The sequence below is a fragment of the Tenrec ecaudatus genome, unplaced genomic scaffold, assembly GCF_050624435.1.
Source record: "Tenrec ecaudatus isolate mTenEca1 unplaced genomic scaffold, mTenEca1.hap1 Scaffold_202, whole genome shotgun sequence".
Lineage (NCBI taxonomy): Eukaryota > Metazoa > Chordata > Mammalia > Afrosoricida > Tenrecidae > Tenrec > Tenrec ecaudatus.
Window position 1 is genome coordinate 132641 of NW_027458279.1, and position 19529 is coordinate 152169.

Below are 19529 nucleotides of genomic sequence, written 5' to 3' on the forward strand. Positions count from 1 at the left end.
GCTAAGCTCAGAAACTCAGTCGGTGCTTCATGATCTCAGTTGGAATTATAGAGAGGGTCAGTGATGACCCATTGACTGCTGGGTAATTGTTGATGTAGTCTCCCTGTGCAGACATGTAAAGTACCTGAAAACTTAAAATCCAACTCATTGAGTGCATCATCCTGCCGTGCGCCAGCCCAGCAGCATGCTCTGCTGGGGACATTTGGCCATGCCTGGAGACATTCTGAAGAAGGGAGTCCCACTGCCATCTAGTGGGCTAAGACCAGGGATGCTCGCTTAGCATCCTGGTGCAGGGAACAACACAGCCCCACAAGAAGGATGTTGGCCAAAATGTCAGCAGAGCTGCCACTGGGAAAATGGTCTAGTCCAAGCGCTGACCTTCGTAGAGGAAGAAAGCCAATCCAGAGCAGCTAAGTGACCTGCTGTGGGTTGCACAGCCTGATTCCAAGCCCAGTACTATACCCAAAGCTGTTACCACGCCCAAAATTAAACAGCAATAGCTGCCCAAAGGCCTCTTAGTTTGAGGACCAAGTAAGACAGTAAATGAGAAAGCCCTTTGACAAATGTGGCATGCTGCACAAACATGAGATGTTATTACCCAGGATCTTTTGATATATGTAAATAGATCTTGTACCAGGTCAGTTAATTTTCCAACTGCTCTATCTGAGCTTTCAGATGGCAGCACCTCTGTCCAACCCAGGAAAGGACTCCTGTGCATGCTGAGCAGCCCTGGAAAGCCTCATGCCTGGCTTCTCCCACCCCTCAGCTAATCTCCAAATGATTAATAAGGGCTCTCACTATGTTGTGGCTCCCAGCTGACAGATACTAGGCTATCAATGCATTCGTATCACCTCCTTCATGCCAGAGGGACTCAGTTATTCGAGGGGTTCCAAGGAGGACCCAGCCTGAAAGAGAAACGGGCGAGAGAGAGGAGCGAGACCAAGCAGATTCTTGTCAAGGTCTGAGTTTATTGCTACACAAGCCTCTCTATAAAGGGTGAGGCAAACAAGGGAGTTCAAAGGGGAGATAAAAAAAAGGAAGGGCGGGGGTGTAGAGCACACAGGGCAGGCGGCCGCAAGTCTGCAGTTGGAATGTCCGGTGCTGGAGCAGACAAGGGTGGGCCATCTGGTGTGTGTCAGGGTAGAGATAAGGTTGAGGTGACGTGGCTTTAGCCCTGCTGGGCAGGCAATATGGCCTTGGTTTTGTCAGGCTGATTATGTCCGGTTCCCAACATGAGAGAAGCCAGGAATATCTCCTCTCACAACTGTGCAGCAAACGAGATCAGATCTCCCAATCTGATTTTCAGCCCTCCTGTCTTTCCAAGTGAAGTGGATGGTCCATTTCACGTTGTCTCAAGTCTTTGCACATTGCATGCCAACATTGCGACACAGGGCGCGGCTGTGGGTCTTAGTAGACAAAGCCCCCACCCAGAACCCTGCCCCCAGAGCTCCTTAGTCACCCTTCACAACGCAGGTCCAGGCCGGGCTCCACACTGCAAGGCGATCAACCCTGACCCTCCAGTGTGGCCGTCCTCACACGCTCCCACATCCACCTAGAAGGACTGGAGATGAGAGATTCCGGAAGCTCCCTGCCTCATCTGCCTCCCTCCCCAGAGTGACAGAGCAACTGTAACTGATTAGGCAGGATGCAGCCTCATTCCCAGTCCCCACCCTCTCTGGGAAAGCAGGGCTGTCTGGCACCTCATCCAAGGCCTTTCCCCTGTGATCTCATTACTGAGTAGCTGCTCCTCTACCACCCACCTCCGTCACCTCATCTAAATACAGGGGAGATGAGTATGTCTTCTTTGCTGCTCCTTCCCTGAGTCCACCCCAGGAGCTCCCTGAACAGATCATCAATCACTTCTCATTACACCTGCAGCAGCCGTCAGATACTGCTGAACAGAGACAGGCGCCTCCCCTGCTGCTGCCAGGCTCCAGTGCACATGTGCACACACACGTGCACACACATTGTACAGGCCCACTCACATGGACACACAAGCATGCACACCCATGTGCACAAACTTTGTTCAGAGGTGGGAATTCTGCCCATTTTAGCCTCTAATATTGCAATCAGAGAGTGATAGAACAATGAAAGATGAAGGTGGATGAAGGAAGATCTATTTATTCCCTTACTTGTTACATAACCATTCAGGGCTCTTTTTTTATCCGTACAAACACACCACCACCACCATCAACAATCATCAAGTAGCTGTCATGTATGCAGTGCTGCCCTATTCAAGGCGGTGCTGAGTATGTGAGGAGGATTCTCTCTAAAGCACAGCTCTGAGGAAGTCTGTCTCCTTCGCACTTTTACACACGCTGGGAGAGGAGCCTGCAGGAGGCTCCGTGCGTTGGGTGAAGCCACACGATGAGTGAGGAGACCGAGTGTGAAGCCAGGGGAATGAGAGCGCAGAGTTCACCACTTCACCACCATGCTGGTGTGCACAATCGATGAAAGGGTGGCTGCCAGCTGCAGGACAGAAAAAAAGTAAAGCATGTAACTTGTGGTTTTAGCTCTGGCTTACTTCCAAAAGGAATTGTTTTTGTTGTTCTAAAAAGCTTTATACCAAAAAAAAAAGAAAGCTTTTTACCTCTATAAAAACAAAAGGCTACTGCTGTCAAGCACCTTCAGACTCAAGCCAGAGGAGAGCTCTCCCAGTGGGCTTCCAAGCTGTAAATCTTCACAGAAACACAGTACCTCCTGTGGAGTAGCTGGTTGGTTCAAGCCAGCAACCTGGCAGTTAACAAGTATGTCCCTTGTACCTGTAATACCTGTATAAAGTGTATTAAATATGAACTACTCCTGGTGTGTAATTTTAAATTGAATTATTGTGCCTGGAACTTTTTTTTTAATAGCTAAGAATGGTGAAATCAGACTCCTTTAGATGTTATGAGAAGAATAGACACTACACAGGGCTTGGACCCAACCCAGCTTAATTCAAAGGAAGGCAGATTTATTTTCTTCTGCTTCCCAGAAGGTTCCTCAGCAGAACGTTTAGCTATGGAAATTGTTTAGCTATGGAAAAGAGCAATCTCCTCTTGGGAAGATTCTGGTAGAAAGGGGCTTTGGTTACATATCCAGCTCAACCCAGCCCCAGAGCCCTCGTCATGTTTTATTTTGTTTTGCCCTTGACACTGATTGTCTTGGGAACTGTGGCCCCCGAGCAATGGCCAGGAAGTCAGGTCTTCTTGATGTAAATCCTCTAATATCCCCTACAATGATTTTCAGTGCCAATGGTAAGGCCCGCCTAGTGGCTGCCACATGCCCCTGAGCAGACACGTCAGAGCAGATGAGAGCATGAGACAGCATTTAAGAGAATGGTAGGCTGGCCTTGACTTAGCTGTTTGGCCTCTCCTCAGAAGTCATTTGTGACACTGACTGTCATGGGTTTCATTAAGAACAAGTCTATCTCTACCAAAGAAAACTGCAAGGTAAGAGGACTTTCAGCTCCAGCTACATATGTCTCCAAACTTACTTACATATTGTCCTGTTTTCAGAAGAAAAAAAATTTACTCAGTGCCTCCCGGGCAAATAAAAACTTTGGTACTACAACCTACAATCCCAGATAAAGTGTAGGTATCTGCTTTGGCAGCTCCCCTGGATCGAGCTGCTCCAGTAGCTCTCCACAAAAACCCTGTGAAGAGATGATCAGGCAGGATAGCCTAGTCTGTTCTGCAGAAAGAAGCTACCCCTGGAACCTCAGTGGCTTAAAATCTAGAAGTTTATTCTTGTTCATGCAAATTCTGACACTGGAAGGGCAATTCTACAGGGTGTTTGTCCTGCACACCGTCCGTCAGTGATTCGGGCTGCTTCACAAATATGGTGCCACCAGATCAAAAGGTGGATTCCAGGTCATCACAGAAGAGGAAGAGAGAAGTGGGGGTTGTGGATCAGTCTTTACATGCTTTGACACTTTAGTTGACATAGATCGCTGGATAGGGCTGCTTATATAAAGGTTATCAGTTCAAACCACCTAGCTGTACCACAAAAGGAAGGAGTCATCTGTTTTCATAAAGGGTACAGCCTAGCCAACCTCATGCAACAATTGTACTCTGTACCACAAGGGGTGAGCATGAGTCAGAACTGACTTGAAGGCAACAGGATTTGGGTTTTTTTTTTGTTTGTTTGTTTGTTTGTTTGGTTGGTTGATTGGTTTGGTTTGGTGAGTGGGAGGTGGTTCTACCTACAGCATATTAATCTGAAGTAGTCACTTTAGGTTTTTTTGTTTGTTTTTTGAGAGATGTGGAAAAGCTCATTGGCTTTAATGGGGAGTTAACTCTGCCGCAGACGGCCTCCTCAAAATTTCCCTCCCGCTTCAGAAACTAGCAGAGATTTTCAATGAAGGAGCCTGCTGGCACCCGCTGGACATCTCCTTGCAAGGTCAGTCCTTTGGAGCCATTGGGAGGGAGAAAAAAGAGACTTTTATTCCTGTAAAGAATTCCAGCCCCAGAAATCCTGAGGGGGAAATTCTGCCCTGTCCTCTCGGGTCACTATGAGTCCGAATTGAATTTATGGCTATGAGTTGAGTTGTAATTCCATTCACTTACTGCTATTGACAGGTTGCTAGATTAGGGCTTGTCTTCCCAAATGCCAGCACTAAACGAAATTGAGCTGTCCAGGCCACAACAAAGGGGTTGGAAATACATCAGGCACACTCATTAGACACCTATGGCAAAATTCAGAACTGAGCATGCTCTGACCCAAGTCATGTAGACCCAGGTGGAAGGTCCACCTGGTCATACAGAATAGGACTTCACAAAAGTGCACCGAAATCAACCAATACGATCGACCAATGTCCTCCAGTGGTGTTGGGAGGTGATAGAAGTAGGCCTGGGCTCCTTGTCACCCTCCCTTGTTCACGTGCTCTGCAAGTGGAGGGTGAGGCCCTTGGGGGTTCCTGCCGTGGCTCCTCAGCTGGTTCTGCACTCCTGCTCAGGTATTCCTCCCATGAAACCGCCATATTCAGCTGCAAACTTTCCCCACCCCTGCCATGCAGCCCGGCGTGCTTTCCGGAGATACTGGGGACTTTTGGGGACTGCGATACCTGAAACTTTCTTCCATAACATTCACTTGGATTTACAAAACTGCTTCTGCCATATGAATTCTTTCAGCGTTGCTAAGCAAGAACTGAGGTCAACCACCCCAGAAACCTAACACTATCAAGTCAATTCTGACTTATATCAATCTAGGGGGTCCTCAAACTATGGCCTGCGGGCCGCATGGCCCTCAGAGGACATTTATTCAGCACGCCGGGTGTTTTTGCCCCGTTTTTTTAAACTTCAAATTAGGTATGTGCAGTGCGCATAGGCATTTGTGCATAGTTTTATTTTTAAACTATCATCCGGCCCTCCAGCGGGTTTGAGGGACAATGAACTGGCCTGCTGTTTAAAAAGTTTGAGGACCCCTGAAAGGACAACGTAGAACTATGCCTGTGGGTTCCCGAAGTTCTAAATCTTTACAGGAGCTGAGAACCGCATCTTTCTCTGTGAGCCACTAGCGGATTCCAACTGGCCGGCCTCATGGTCACACACATTCCACCAGGCTCCTTGAGCCTTAACTTGATAATTTAATGAAATGATACTTCTCCAAGTCACACTGTATCATGGTCTATAATCTTGCTATTCTAATATCAAATTTAAAATAAGGAATATAGTTAAGCTCCAAATCCATAAGCAATAAGATCATTGAATCTCTTTGGACACTATTACTTAAAAAAAGAAAAAACTCTGTTCAATTATTTTCAGCACAGAAAAGCTTCCAGCGTTTACAGCTTAGTATTTAATTGCTTTTTCTCTTCTTCTTTTGCATTGGTGAATCATTTTGAGCTTATAATAATGTCAAAATAATAGTTTCCAGAGCCTCCAGGCATTCACTGTGTAATGATCATTTAAAAGATTTCTTGGTTAGAGGGTCCTCAAAAGAATAAAAAGCGTGTCCGCATCCCTGGTCATTTCTATATTCAAAAGAAGAAATTGCTCATCAAATGCTACAAGCCAATTTCTTTCTTCAGCCAAACTGCCCATTTTAGCATCACTGAATTAAGCAAATGGTTCTACATTTCAAAGTCAACAATGATACTCTTTTCCCTTTAACACGAGCATCTTAAACAGCTCAAAAAGTAGTCGAGCTCTTTATTATGGCTTTTCCTGAGAAAGCTGTTTCGTTGTTTATTTTATTTATTCATCTAGACTTTCATGTTAAGATTTGTGTATTTTAAGTTCTGCTAGTCAGGACATTTTAAACGGAGCCAGATTTTTTTTTATACTTTGTCTTTTAAAATATAATGAGACTGAGCAGTACATCCCTTAATAAAATATAAAGTCTTCCTATTTCTGTTTGTTTGTAATTTCCCTAAGGATAACTCTTAAAGTAGTAAAACCAAAACCCCCATAATGAATTACATTTGGTCTACTGGGGGTTGTGGCCAACCTTTAGATAGAAAAATCCAGAGACTCCCTTCTGCATCTCCTTTCCCAACCAAACCCCGGTGGCTGGAGGCCGGAAGGAAGAAAGAGGCTGGGCTGCTGGGGCAGGGTGGGGAAGGGGTAACCTTGCAGATTATTTCAAATTCTACTCTGAAGGCAGAAAGTTATCCCAATGAGATAGCTAGAGATTCACTTCCTTAGAAAAAGATTGAAATTAATGTGTCCCTTAGAAAAGCCAAAGGAAAAAAGTCGTTATTAATTTAGGCAATTGAAGAACTTTGAAAGCCATGTCTAGTACATAAAAACACCTGTCCCTAGAGCCCATCGGCCTAGGAAACTGAATTTTTATACCATGTAAAATAAAGGAAGGTCATTTCTTAGACTTGCTCAACAGAAGATTGTCATTTTAAACCGGTTACTGTAATGAGAAGCTGGGTTTTCGTAAAAAGGACTGAATGCTTGAGTCAGTGTGAAATGAAATTAGAGATGCATGTTCTGCGCATGGCAGCATTTCCGGAGGAGTCTGTGTTCCCGTGACTGCTCTCAATCTGTCTCGTGCCTTCTGGGAAACTCACAGCGTGGTGCCCACATCTAGTCTCTCGGACTTTCTTGCCAGCTTTGGAAAGGTGTTGAGTCTGTTGGATCTGCTGCACAGAGACAGCATGCAAGTGGACCCTTCCCACATTCCTCAGAGAGCAGCCCCCCAGTGTAAAGCTGTGGGTGAGGTTTGATGACCTTTGCCCCTTCATCATCCCGCATTCTTTGACGGACCCAAGCGCTCCCCCGAGGCATTACCGGAGAAGCAGCTACCCCATAGTTTCCAGATGGTGGGTATCAGCCTGTGTGCTCATTGGGATTGCCAGAGAGCTGTCCAAAAGACATCTTTGTCCCATCTCCACTGAGTCCGATTTTATTGGTCTGGAATGCAGCCTAGGTGCTTGGATTTTTTTCTCTCTCATAAGTTTTTATTGTGAATTGGGTGAAGGTTTACCAAGATCATCAGTTTTTTATTCAACAATTCATACACATTGTGTTTTATGCCACTTATTGCAATCTCCACAATATAATATGACTTATTCCACTCCCTACTTATGTCTTCTGTTTCCCTTCCTCCTCTCTTCCTACCCTTCTGAACTTGGGCCTTGGATTAATACTGCCCTTTTGAGATCAAATGGTTTGCTGTTTTCAGGTTTGTGTGCCTCACTTGTGTAATTGCTCCCATTATAGACCAATCTATTATTTGGCTGAATATTGAACCACAGGTAGGAGTTCATTTTCAAACTTAGTGAATAAGGACCATCATTTCAGAGGTTCTGTTAGTCCCTATCCAGCCAATAAGCCTGGTCTCTTTTATGACTGTGAATTTTGCTTCACTATCTAGGACCTTTTGATGTGATCCCTTTCAAAGAAGTTGGAATTGATAGTTGGAGATCATCTAGTTATTCTGTGCTCAGAGTCATGAAGTCTAATGTTCATGTGGTCCACTCACCACTCTTTCCTCCAGAGTGAGGGTGACAATACTTGCCACCTAGATGGCCACTTGTGAGCTTCTGAGATCCAGCTGCTACTCACCAGCGTGGATGTCGACCATAGTCTTTACAGTCTAGGTAATGACAATTGTCCTTGGTGTCCTTCACAACTATAATCCCCAGCCCCCAAGCCCAATAAAGCACTCCCTCCAGTTGTTCGGTTATGCCTAAGGAGTTTTGATAACTTCATCTTCTGTGTGCTCCGGAATATTCAATTCCCTGGATGATCAGAATGGTCAGTCAGGGCTCAGAATCTTGGTGTTAAGGCTCCTGGTGAGATCCTGGCACATCAGACACAGAGGTTGTGAGGCTAGAGGATGGGCAGAAGGGGATCATACTGAGTCTAACAAGGAAAGAAAAGGAAATGAAGGATATAAGCAATTAAAAGCAAGCGCATAAATAGATACAAATACACAGATGGCCCTTGCAACATTATTCCCAATCTCGCAAACGTGTCAACGGTCTAAATACCCATCAATAGGTGAATGGATAAGTCAAACATGTTGCCTATGGTATATACAATGGACTACTACTCAGCCATAAAGAGAAATGAACTCTTGACACAGGCTACAAGAGGAATGAACCTCATAAGCATTATGCTGAGTGAAATAAATCAGCTTCAAAAAGGACACATTTTGCTTAATTCCACTTACAAGAAATATCTAGGCTAGGAAAATGAATAGAGACAAACATATCCCAATTGTTTCCAGGGATAGGTAGGAAGGTAAGTATGGTTGTTACATAATGCCATGTCAATTGGACAAATAAGTGAGGTGGAGTCTTTCTTATACCTATATGAGTGTCCTTGGATTTATTTCTCTAGTCAACCCAGCCTAACCCAGTAGGGCCTGGAGGGGAAGTGCCATCCCTGAGACGATACTGAGCTTCCATAAGGGTGATGACATAATTTTGGAATGGGTAAGGATGATAATATGAACAACATGCAGAATGCCACTTAGTTATAATCTTGTAGAGCGTGGAAGTGACGAATGTTTTGATGCATGTATATTTAGTACGATTTTTAAAGAGTGTACGCAAAAGAGCAATATGGCAAGTCTGTGTTGCCATTTGCTGTTGCTCAGCTAAAAGCGATTCGGGCCTGTGTAGTCCAAAGGGAACCACAGAGGCTCAGGAGGAAAGCTGGTACCATCTCCAACTAAGACTTGTCTGACCAAATGCAGAGTCTCCCTTCAAGTAACTGACAGGTCAGAGGCAGCTCATCTCTGCTGCAGAAGCAATGATTTGTCTCAATTCCCAGACCACTGTCACAACCATGTCTTGTTGCCCTCGGTGCCCCCCTTCCCCACCACAATAAGTCACTAGAAAGCCATGCTTCATTTAAAAACAAACAAATAAACCCCTTCTGCCTCCATCCTGGCACTGTTTCAGCTTATTTAGCATCATAACATATGTCATCTGTTTCCCTAAACAATCTAACATGGACATGGCACGATGGGACTGATGAGTTAGGCAAATGAGAACCAGCCTGCCCTCTGAACACACACGATGGCATTTGACTTGCTGTCAGTAGATGCTGTCGCGTTTCTTCTCCTCTTTCCTGGAAAATAAATACAGAAAAGAAAGAGGACATGAAAAGGGCTGCAAGATGTTTAGCTCTGGTCTTTCTAGAAAGTGTAGAAAAAAAGTATGTGACCCCTGCCTGCCTTTAGATGCCCCACTCCTCTGGCTAACAAGGATTGCGCACTGACCATGGACAAGACATCTGGATCTGGGGGGAGGATATAACAATTGCCCCCACCAGCAAAGAGTTTCCAGATTTACGGGACTGCACAGGCCAGGGAGCAGCTCATAAAAAGAACAAGAAGAATCGCAAAGGAGGGTGTGCTCCAGCACCACTTCGTCCAGCTGCAGACACATGAAGGCAAAGTTTCCTTTGCTTTCAGTCAAGTTTATGATTTCCGCGGCATCCCTTACCAACACCTTCACAAAGATCTAGGTTCTTGGGTTGTTTCGTTCCAGGGCGGACATCACCTTGGTAAAGCCACACTCTAAGGACAGCTCATGGTCCAAGAATTCCACCTATATGTTTTGAAAGGGGCCATGTTAAAACCCCTGGCTCAGACTTTCAGGACTGGGCACAATACAGCAAACCCACCATGGGGACAGCAGGATTTGGTAACACTCTCATCTCCATCACAACCTGGACCTGGCAAAGCTATTTTCTTCCACTCACCATCTTTCAATCAATATTTACTCAGCTATTAGTTGCTCCCCAGGCTCAGCATCAGAAAAGTGTTCAAACGTTACCTAATTGTCCATCTAATGGTAGAGGTCTGTGCAAGGGATATGAGAGCAAGAGGCTCAGAGATGATCAGTGGGTAACGAGAGAGGGATTCACCTTTATCATTTGTAGAAAGCCCCTGGCAGACTTTCCCTGGAGCAAGCAAATAAAGCTGCTCCCGGCTCAGCTCCATTCCTGATCTGGTCTTGCCATGAGACTATCCAGGCTTTGTCCCAACCCCACGTTCTGGAAACCACGAGTGGAAGGAGGTGGATCTTGGGGATACCATGGAAAAGAATGGGCATTGCACAACACTTCATTGTACTCATATGGAGCTTATACAAAGGCCAAGAGATAGAACCAGGTGAGACTGTGAACAGGACAAGGTGATACTGCATGGTTTAAAATCAGAAAAGGTGTGCATCAGGGTTGTATCCTTTCACTGTTTTTATTCCATCTGTATGCTGAGCAATTTATACAAGAAGCTGGCCTATGTGAAAAAGAACATGGCATCAGGATTAGAGGAAGACCCAAGTAATGTCATTAGGAACATTTTCTCACTAAAAATTTTAGGTCATGGCATCAAAAAAGTGTCATTTTAACCTAAATGGGTTTTTAGACCAGTGAAATAACAGCGAGAGTGAGTCAGCATTGTGCACAGAATTGAGCGATACTGGTTCTTTGGGAAATTCATAATCCAACACTGACACTGCTGAGATAAAGGATGACAGTGAGGAAGATTCTACACCTGAGCTCTGTGATGGGCCAACGTGGTGCTCTACTCTCTTCAGGAATGGATGAGCCAGCTCCACCAAGATTCCCCTTTACTGGAGCACCTGCTATGTATGTAGACGTTGAACACAAGAACGCTTTGGCGTTCCTACAATGATTTCTGACCGATGAGGTCATCGAAAAATTGATTATGATAGCCCGGAGGTTTACTTTCAGGTTTTAACCCCTCTTCAGTTAATTTCTGTGCATGGGGGAAGGTTTGGGGCTTGCTTCATTTTCCTACATACGGTATCTCAGTTTGTCCAACACCATTTGTTGAGCAAGCAGAATTTGTCCCTTTGGATATTTCTGTGTCCTTTTTCGAAGGCTAGTTTCCTGTTGACTGGTGAATATATGTGTAGCTTTTCTGTTCGAATCCATTGATCTATATACCTCTCAGTGTACCAATACACTGCTCTCCCTTAGGGAAAAACAACAACAAAAGTTGTATGAGCCCCTATATAATGATTTTTTTTAATGGACGATGAACTATTTTCCAGGCCAGCACTATCCTATGTTTGAGCACATTGCTGCAGCCACTGTGTCAATCCATCATGCCTTATAGCCTGCGGTACTCATGTTCAGGTATAGTGTTCTGCCATTCACAAGGTTCACACTGGCCAGTTCTTTCAGAAGTGGAAGACCAGGTCCTCCTCCCTCGTCTCTCTGTCTGGAAACTGCTGAAGTCTACCTGCAGTGAGTGACCCAGCAGGCATTTGAACTACTGGCTGCAAAATTTCCACCATTACAGCCAAATGCAGGCCACCACAGTACAACAGACAGTAACAGCATCTTAACACCACACAAAGGCTCCTCCCTGGGGAGACCACGTGTTCAGGCAATTGCTGCTGTTACACATGTAAGTGGGGGCTACATGAAGTCGCACCATCTCCTGTGGCCCTTCCAGGAACAGGCCATTCTGCTGTTGTTTCTACTGGACTTAGGCTCAGCTGCCAACCTGCCCTCTGCACGCATTCTTCTCCTTACCCTTCCATGTCACCTTCTCTTTGCCCAAGTCAATACTGCTGGTCAGTCACCTACTGGTGGATGCTTGCTTCTGAAGTTTCTGAACCACATTTCCCCATGGTTATGAGACATTGCTGCTGCCACTGCGCGCATTTAACAGGTTACTTTACACCTTCAATGAGAAATCTAGGGGAATAGAAAGAAAGCTTCTTCTTTCTCCCAAGGAGTGGGTGGTGGTTTTGAACCGTTTCCCTTGAGGTTAGCAGCCCAATGTGTAACCCACTACACCAGTAGAGCCTTGGTGGCACTGTCCAGCAATTATTAGACTGCTAAATATGAGGTCAGGGTTTCAAACCTACCAACTTCTCCTTGGGAGAACGATAAAGCTGTTCCCATAAAAGACTGACAGCTCCAGAAGCCCTCTATAGGGTGGCTATGAGTTGGAATTTTGCGGTCATTTAGGGCTTTTTGGTGGCATGTGATTTTTTAGGGCTTTTAGGTTGTTTGTGGACGTTCAAGGTGTGTTTGGGGCATTCGGGTGGTTTGGGGTTTTTAGGGTGTTTTATAAGATTTTAGGGAGTGTTTAAGGGATTTAGGGGTGGTTTTTTAGAGTGTATAGGTATTTTTCAGCACAATAGGGTGTTTTTAGTGATGTTGCAGAGTTCCTTAGGGATTTTAGGGTATTTTTAATATTATATGTGTTTTTTCCCCCCAGCATTTTAGGTTTTCTTAGGGCTTTCATGGTGTTTTCAGGGCATATATGGGGTTTAGGAATGTTTAGGGTTTGGGAATCTTCTAAGGATGATTTTTGGAAGTTTCACATGTTTGGGTGGGCATTTGGTGTTTTTTTGTGGCTTTAGAGTGTTTATGGGATCCTGTCAATTTGCAGCTTTAATTCCGCAAAGAAAAGTCAGACAGCAAGCCAGAAAGGAGCAGGAAATGAAGGGGAAGCCCAGGCCACATGTTACAGCTGCCAAGTCCGGAGAACCTAGGTGTGGTCGTTGGCTACCTGGGACCGGGAGTGGGGCTGTGCTCCTGCCCAAGGGTGCTAGGGAGTAAACCAATCTCAGCTGGACGTTTGGCTTTTCTACTAATTAGCCGACTCCATGAACTTTCCCAAGGGCAGCTGGCGAATTGCCAGGGGAACCCAGCTAGACCCCCCACACAAAAGCACAGGGATGGTTACAGGAACAGGAGGTTTCACACAGTGGATGTGCAGGGCTTGGGGTCGGGATTGGGGGCCAAGGTGAGGAAGGGGCAGCAATAAGGCCTGGTCCCAAATAATCAGACACTGAGCAATAAAAGTACAAGGACTGCCAAGAGAACATGGGGACAAAGGATGGCTGGACTTCATTTGATATCTTTGGACGTGCTGTCAGGAGAGACCAGTCCCTGAAGGGACATCAAGTCCATGAAGGACATGATGCTTGGCAAAAAGTGGAGGACGGGCAATAAAACAGCTCGAACCAGTGGCTACACCAGTGGGCATAGTAACAATGGTGAGGATGGTTCGAGACCTGGCAGTGTTTTATTTTACTGCTTGTGTTTTTCTAGAACTGTCTTTCCTGGATGCACGAGGAAGGATAACTGTGCTTGTGGGAAGCAAATGCACAGTGGGCAGCGCTTTGGCCAACATAGGTACACCACCGGCACACAGTGCCCCCTTACTTGGCATCCAAAGTGACAGGGTTTGTCTTTCCCCAGAGCTCTCCAGCCCTGGGGGAAGCGGCCCTGCCTTCGGCGCACCGCCAGGGGGCAGCACTGCTGCTCTCTCACTGGCTACATCTGTGAGGACCCAGAGAGCAGCTCCTTTCTGCTGCTCTCCTCTCAGACTTCTGCCAGAAGCCTTGGCTCGTCCTGGATCCTCCCTTGATTCCCACTCTGCACCTTTGGGGACGCCCAGCCCATTAACTCTCTCCCATCCTTCCTTGCTGCCTCTTGTCCAGATGCCTGAGCTGGGCTTCAAGTAGTTGTAATGTTATGCTTAGGTGAGATGTGTTCAGCTTGTTTACTGTCTGTATACAAGAAAAGAGTGCAGCCCAAGACATCCACCCTTTTGTTCCTCTATGGAAAGCCTGTTACGTGTCATCGTCTTCTCTCTGTGCAGTGCTTTCCTCTGCTGCTGATGCTTTTACATGAAATAGGACTCGGTGTGTCACCGCTACAGGAAATTATCTCTGAAAAAATAATATGCCCAGAACTCAGAAACAGTGTCAGCTTGCATCTGGCATCATGGAAGCATCATGGGTGTGTTTCCATTCATTCGCTCCTGAGTGTCACATGTTAAACTCAGTGCATAGCATAAACAGCAGCAGGCACAAACTGAGACAAAGCACACCCTTTGCTGTGAAGCACATTCCGACTCCTGGCTGCCCCTGTGCCACAGAGTAGAACTGCCCCGCAGGGGCTCCCTAGCTGTCATCTTTACAGAGGCACATGGCCACACCTCCCTTTTGGGAAGCCACTGGGTAGGTTTGAACTTCAGGGTTGTAGTAGTTGATGTTGTAGAGCCCTGGAGTCAGTTCGGATTCATAGGGGCTTGTGCACTAGAGAGAGAAACAAAGCCCAGTCCTGCGCCATCCTCGCACTTGTTACTGTATTTGAGCCGATTCTCGCAGCCACGGTGTCAATCCACCTAAGTAAGGGTCTTCCTCTTGTTTGCTAACCCTCTGCCAAAAATGACGCCCTTCTTGCAGGACTGGTTCCACCATAGTAATATGTCCAAAGTACCTGAGACAACGTCTCCGCATCCTCTTTCAGATCTCCTGCCTTTAGTTTGTCAGCTCACTTCGATGGAGTCGATGCTGAGCCATAGCGACTCTATGAGATCAGAGCAGAACTATCTCTGTGGGTTTCCCAAAGGCTAACTCTATGGGAGTAGAACGCCTCATCCTTTTCTTCTGAGGACTGACTGGTGGTTCCCCACTGCTGACATTACAGTTGACACCCAAGGCATAAGGTACTATGCCACCAGAAGTCCCTTGCCCCTGTGCAATAACCAACACCACCTACACACAAAACCCACCCCTTCTCTGTCAGTTGGATGTATGGTGATGGCTTGAGTTGCTATGAAATTGGAAGCTACTAGGGGGAACCCGACAAAAACTACAATTTTTTCAAAACTATGCATTTAAATTTTTTATCCCCTTCATAGTACTCTCCATTACACTTCACACATTTGTCTAATCTGTGATTACATTCTTGGAAACATTTTTCAAACTCAGCAGTTTGGGTGACACCCTTGTTTTTTTCCCCCCCTCTTCTGTGTTGTCAAACCACTGTCCTTCATTCATGGAAACAGAAAGAAGTCACATGGAGTGAGTTCAGGTGATTAGGATATGAGGGACAAGAGAGGCATGCTTTTTTGGGGGATGTTTTCATACTGTTATTTCTTTTCTCTTTTTTTATAATCAATTTTTGGGGCCTCATACAACTCTTATCACAATTGATACATACATCATATTTGTACATTCATTGCCCTCATCATTCTGAAAACATTTGCTCTCCACTTAATCCGCTGGCATCAGCTGATAATTATTCCCCATCCCTCATGAACCCTGAATAAATTCTAAATTATTATTTTGTCATATCTTACACTATACAATATCTCCCTTCAGCCACTTTTCTGTTGTCTGTCCCCCAGGGAGATGGTTATATGTAGATGCTTGTAATCGGTTTCCCCTTTCCATTCCTCCCTCCCTCTACCCTCCTCGTATCGCCACTCTCACCACTGGTCCTGAAGGGATCATCGGCCCTGGATTCCCTGTGTTTCCAGTTCCTATCTGTACCAGTGTACATCCTCAGGTCTAGCTAGATTTGTAAGGTAGAATGGGGATCATTTTAGTTGTGGGGGAAGAAGCATTTAGGAGCTAGAGGAAAGTTGTATGTTTCATTGTTGCTACAGTGCACCCTGACTGGCTCCTCTCCTCCCTGCTACCCTTCTGTAAGGGGATGTCCAATTATCTACAAATGAGCTTTGGGTTTTCACTCCACACTCCCCCGTATTCACAAAGATATGATTTTTTTGTTCCGATGATGTCTGATACCTGATTCTTCCGACACCTCGTGATCACACATGCTGGTGTGCTTCTTTCATGTGGGCTTTGTTGCTTCTCAGCTACATGACCACTTGTTTAACTTCAAGCTTTTAAGACCCCAGAATGTATAACTTTTGATAGCCGACCACCATCAACTTCAGTCACCACATTTGCTTATGCACCCATTTGCCTCCAGCAATTGTGTCGGGGAGGTGAGCATCACGGAATGCCACTTTAATACAACAAAGTATTTTTGCATTGAGGGAGTACTTGAATGGAGGCCCAATGTACATCTGTTACCTTAATACTAAACCTATAAATATATGCATATAGATCTATTTCCCCATCGTTATACATAAATATATTTACATATGCACATGCCTTTATTTAGACCTCTATAAATGCCCTTTGCTTCCTACCTCTTTCCTTGATTTCCTTTTACTTTCTGATTGTCCCACTCTCATGTTCAGCCTTCATTTGTGTTTCAGTAATTCCTCTAGGTTACATTACTCTTGGTTACACTCTACCAAGCCTCCTACACCCTCCTCACCATCTATTTGGATCACTTGGTGTTCCCTTGTCCCTGGGTTTGTTAACAGCACTTCCTTTTTCCCTACACCCCCCTTTCCCATCTCCCTCCCCCAGCTGTCAGTCCCATTGTTTTCTCCTCCAGATTGTTCATCCAGCCTATCTCATTTAGACAGACCTGTGGAAATCATAGCATGCACAAAAACGAGACAGAGCAAACCCAAGCAACAAAATGAAACAAAAGAACAACACCACCACCAACAAGCCAATGACAAAAAGCAAAACAAAACACAAGAAAGAAAAGCTTTTAGTTAGTTCAAGGACTGTTTGTTGGCCTTTAGGAGTGCTTTCTCATAGAGTATGATGGGTCAGCTAGCCCTGGCCCCAAAGTCTATTTTTGGTATTCCCTGGGGACTTCGTTGCTCTGTTCCCCTTCCTGTTCTGTTGTACACCCTTAGTATTTTGCCTCGGTGTGCTGGGATCAGATCGGGCGATAGAGGCATGCTGTTTTTTGTGTGTGAGCAGGTGCACTGTCATGGTGGCAAAACCAGTCCCCTGTCTACCACTAATCAGTCCTTTTTATTTTAAATAAATCATTTTATTGGGGGATCTTACAGCTCTTGTAACAATTCATACACCAATTTGTATGAAGCACATTTGTACATACATTGCTATCATCATTTCCAAACATGTTCTTTCTCCTTGAGCTCCTTTTTTCCCCTCCTCCCACCCACGTGAACCACTGATACTTTATACATACTTTTTATTTTTATATTTTACGCCTCTGCTGTATCCCTTCACCCAAACTTCTGCTGTTTGTTCCCCTGGGTGGTGGAGTGGGGCTGTATGTCCATCATTGAGATTGGTTTCCCCTTTCTTCTGCTTCTCCCCCCTACCTTCCCTCGTGGTGTTGCTACTCTCAGTATTGGTCCTGAGGGGTTTATCTGTCCTGGATTCTGTGTGTCGGAACTTCTAGTCAATAGCAGTGTGCAAGCTCTGGTCTAGCCAGACAACTCAGACCTTCTTACACAATATCTTCAGAACCTCTATATAGGAAGCTTGATTAACAGTCTGACCTAGTGCAATGACTAAACTCCAAATGCACTATCACCCTCACATCAAGAAAACCAAACAAATGAGCATCTTCTTGAAGTTTGAGTTCACTTGACGAGGTGTATTTGAGTGAGGTGATGATGGCGTCTTACACTGACTTGATTTATGTTTGCATTCTGGCTTGTGAGAAGAGCACAAGGTCTTGTCACCAGCAATGACCTTGGGAAAAAAGTGTGGGTGCACTAGCTCAGAGCAAGTTGCCAGATGCCTGCCCAAACAGGAGAATGTATATTTTGAAATGTGTACCCAGTGGAGCTTTGTACCGCTTGGTTTTTTGGCGGGGGTGGGGTGGGGGTGGGTGGAAGGCCGGCTACTCCTTTGTAGGTTAGATAATCTGAGATGTGCTATTTGAAATTTCCTGGGGCCAGTTTTAGACAAAACTAGAAAAGTTAATTTTGCTGTATGGAAAAATCTGACAGTCTGGAAGTATCTAATTTTCCTCACATGCCATCATTCCCCTAGTAGCATTATTCTTAGTTAAAGCTCTCCTCTGTTCCTCCTTAGGGTTTCCCCCACTACCTGATGTTCCTTTTCTCCTACTCATCATCAAGGGACTTGTGTCCAAAGTGAGGACAGCAAATAATTAAGAGACCCTCCTGACTCTCTGTTAAGAAGGGTGCTCTGGTGCATGCGTGTGTTTATGTGTGCACATACAATCGCATTTGAATTTTGTTGGAAGAGGCTTCATAGAGACAGAGAGTGACATGGTTAGAGCTGCTGCACATGTAGAGCACTGTACTCTATGGTGTTCTAATTCAAATGCATGTAAGGTCCAAGAGAGGTAATAGAAGCAAGTGACCAGGGTCAGGGAAGGCAGCAGGAGGAACTGAGGGAGCCTGAATGCCTCACACCCTGCCAGTTTCACTGATTCTTGGATGGGAGAGTACCAACCTAGTGCTGTGAAATCTTCGCAGTTTTCAGAGGTTGGGGGATTTAAATTTTGTATGTAAAAAATAGACATCAAAAATGCTTGTAATTTATTGATTTCGATAAACACACTGAATGCCAGTACTCAAGTCAAACAAACCAAACTGACAGCCATCGAGTCTTTGCCAACTCATAGTGACCCTATTAGACAGGGTAGAACTGCCCCTCAGTTCAGCTCCCAGCCCTGGAGGCCCACCAGTTCCTCGTTATTATCATGAGGAATACTATTTTCACAAGAGCATTACATACCCCTAGAGACTAAACCATAAAGCCATATAGGCTTTGACCATCAATTCTGATATGTTTTTTCCTCAAACTGATGGGTCATTTGATGGAATCCTCGTATTATTTCCCTAACATAAAAATTAATCAAGCAAAGGAGATTCAGTGCTCAGTACTACAGCCCCCTATTTAGAGATTAACTCTTAAAAACCACCACCACCACCACCACCACCACCACCACCACCACCACCACCACCGCCACCTTATCTATGTTGATAAAAACTTGAGTAGGCTGTATAAATATCTCAAGTATTTAGGATAAAATGGATTCTTATTCTACTGTCACATATATTAGTTTGAGTTATGTGTTTCCATCTGAACACAAATTAAATAGACCTCATTGACATCTTTTCAAAATGCCATAAAAATTAAATGATTACCTTAAAAGATACTCAGTATAATTAGGCATCAGAAAAATGTACATCAACACTAGAGCGAGATAGTGTTTCAACCCATCAAGATGACACTAGCCAAGAATATTAAAAATACCATTGAGTGCTGGAAGAATGAACAGATTTGCGTCAGAAGAACAGTCTGAGAGGTCCTTAGAAGCAAGCACGGGGAGACTTCACATGCTTTGGGTATGTTATCAGGAGATGCCAGTCCCTGGAAAAGGCTGAAATGTTAGGTTCAAGTATAACAACAGTTTTGAAGATGGTGTAGGACTGCGCAGTGGTTCATTCTGCCTTGAGTTGGAACTGACTCAATA

General features: G+C 45.1%; 1 long non-coding RNA gene across 2 annotated transcripts; it reads right to left on the reverse strand.

Annotated features, from left to right (window-relative positions):
- Positions 1–948: 948 nt before the first annotated feature.
- Positions 949–19328, reverse strand: LOC142436295 (uncharacterized). Of its 2 annotated transcripts, XR_012781859.1 has the most exons (3): positions 19310–19328; positions 9458–9512; positions 949–8297 (listed from the first exon to the last, which is right to left on the reverse strand). It is a non-coding gene; the product is annotated as an uncharacterized LOC142436295 (long non-coding RNA). The 2 variants fall into 2 exon arrangements; XR_012781858.1 differs by lacking the exon at positions 19310–19328 and having other exon boundaries at positions 9458–10870.
- Positions 19329–19529: the final 201 nt, after the last annotated feature.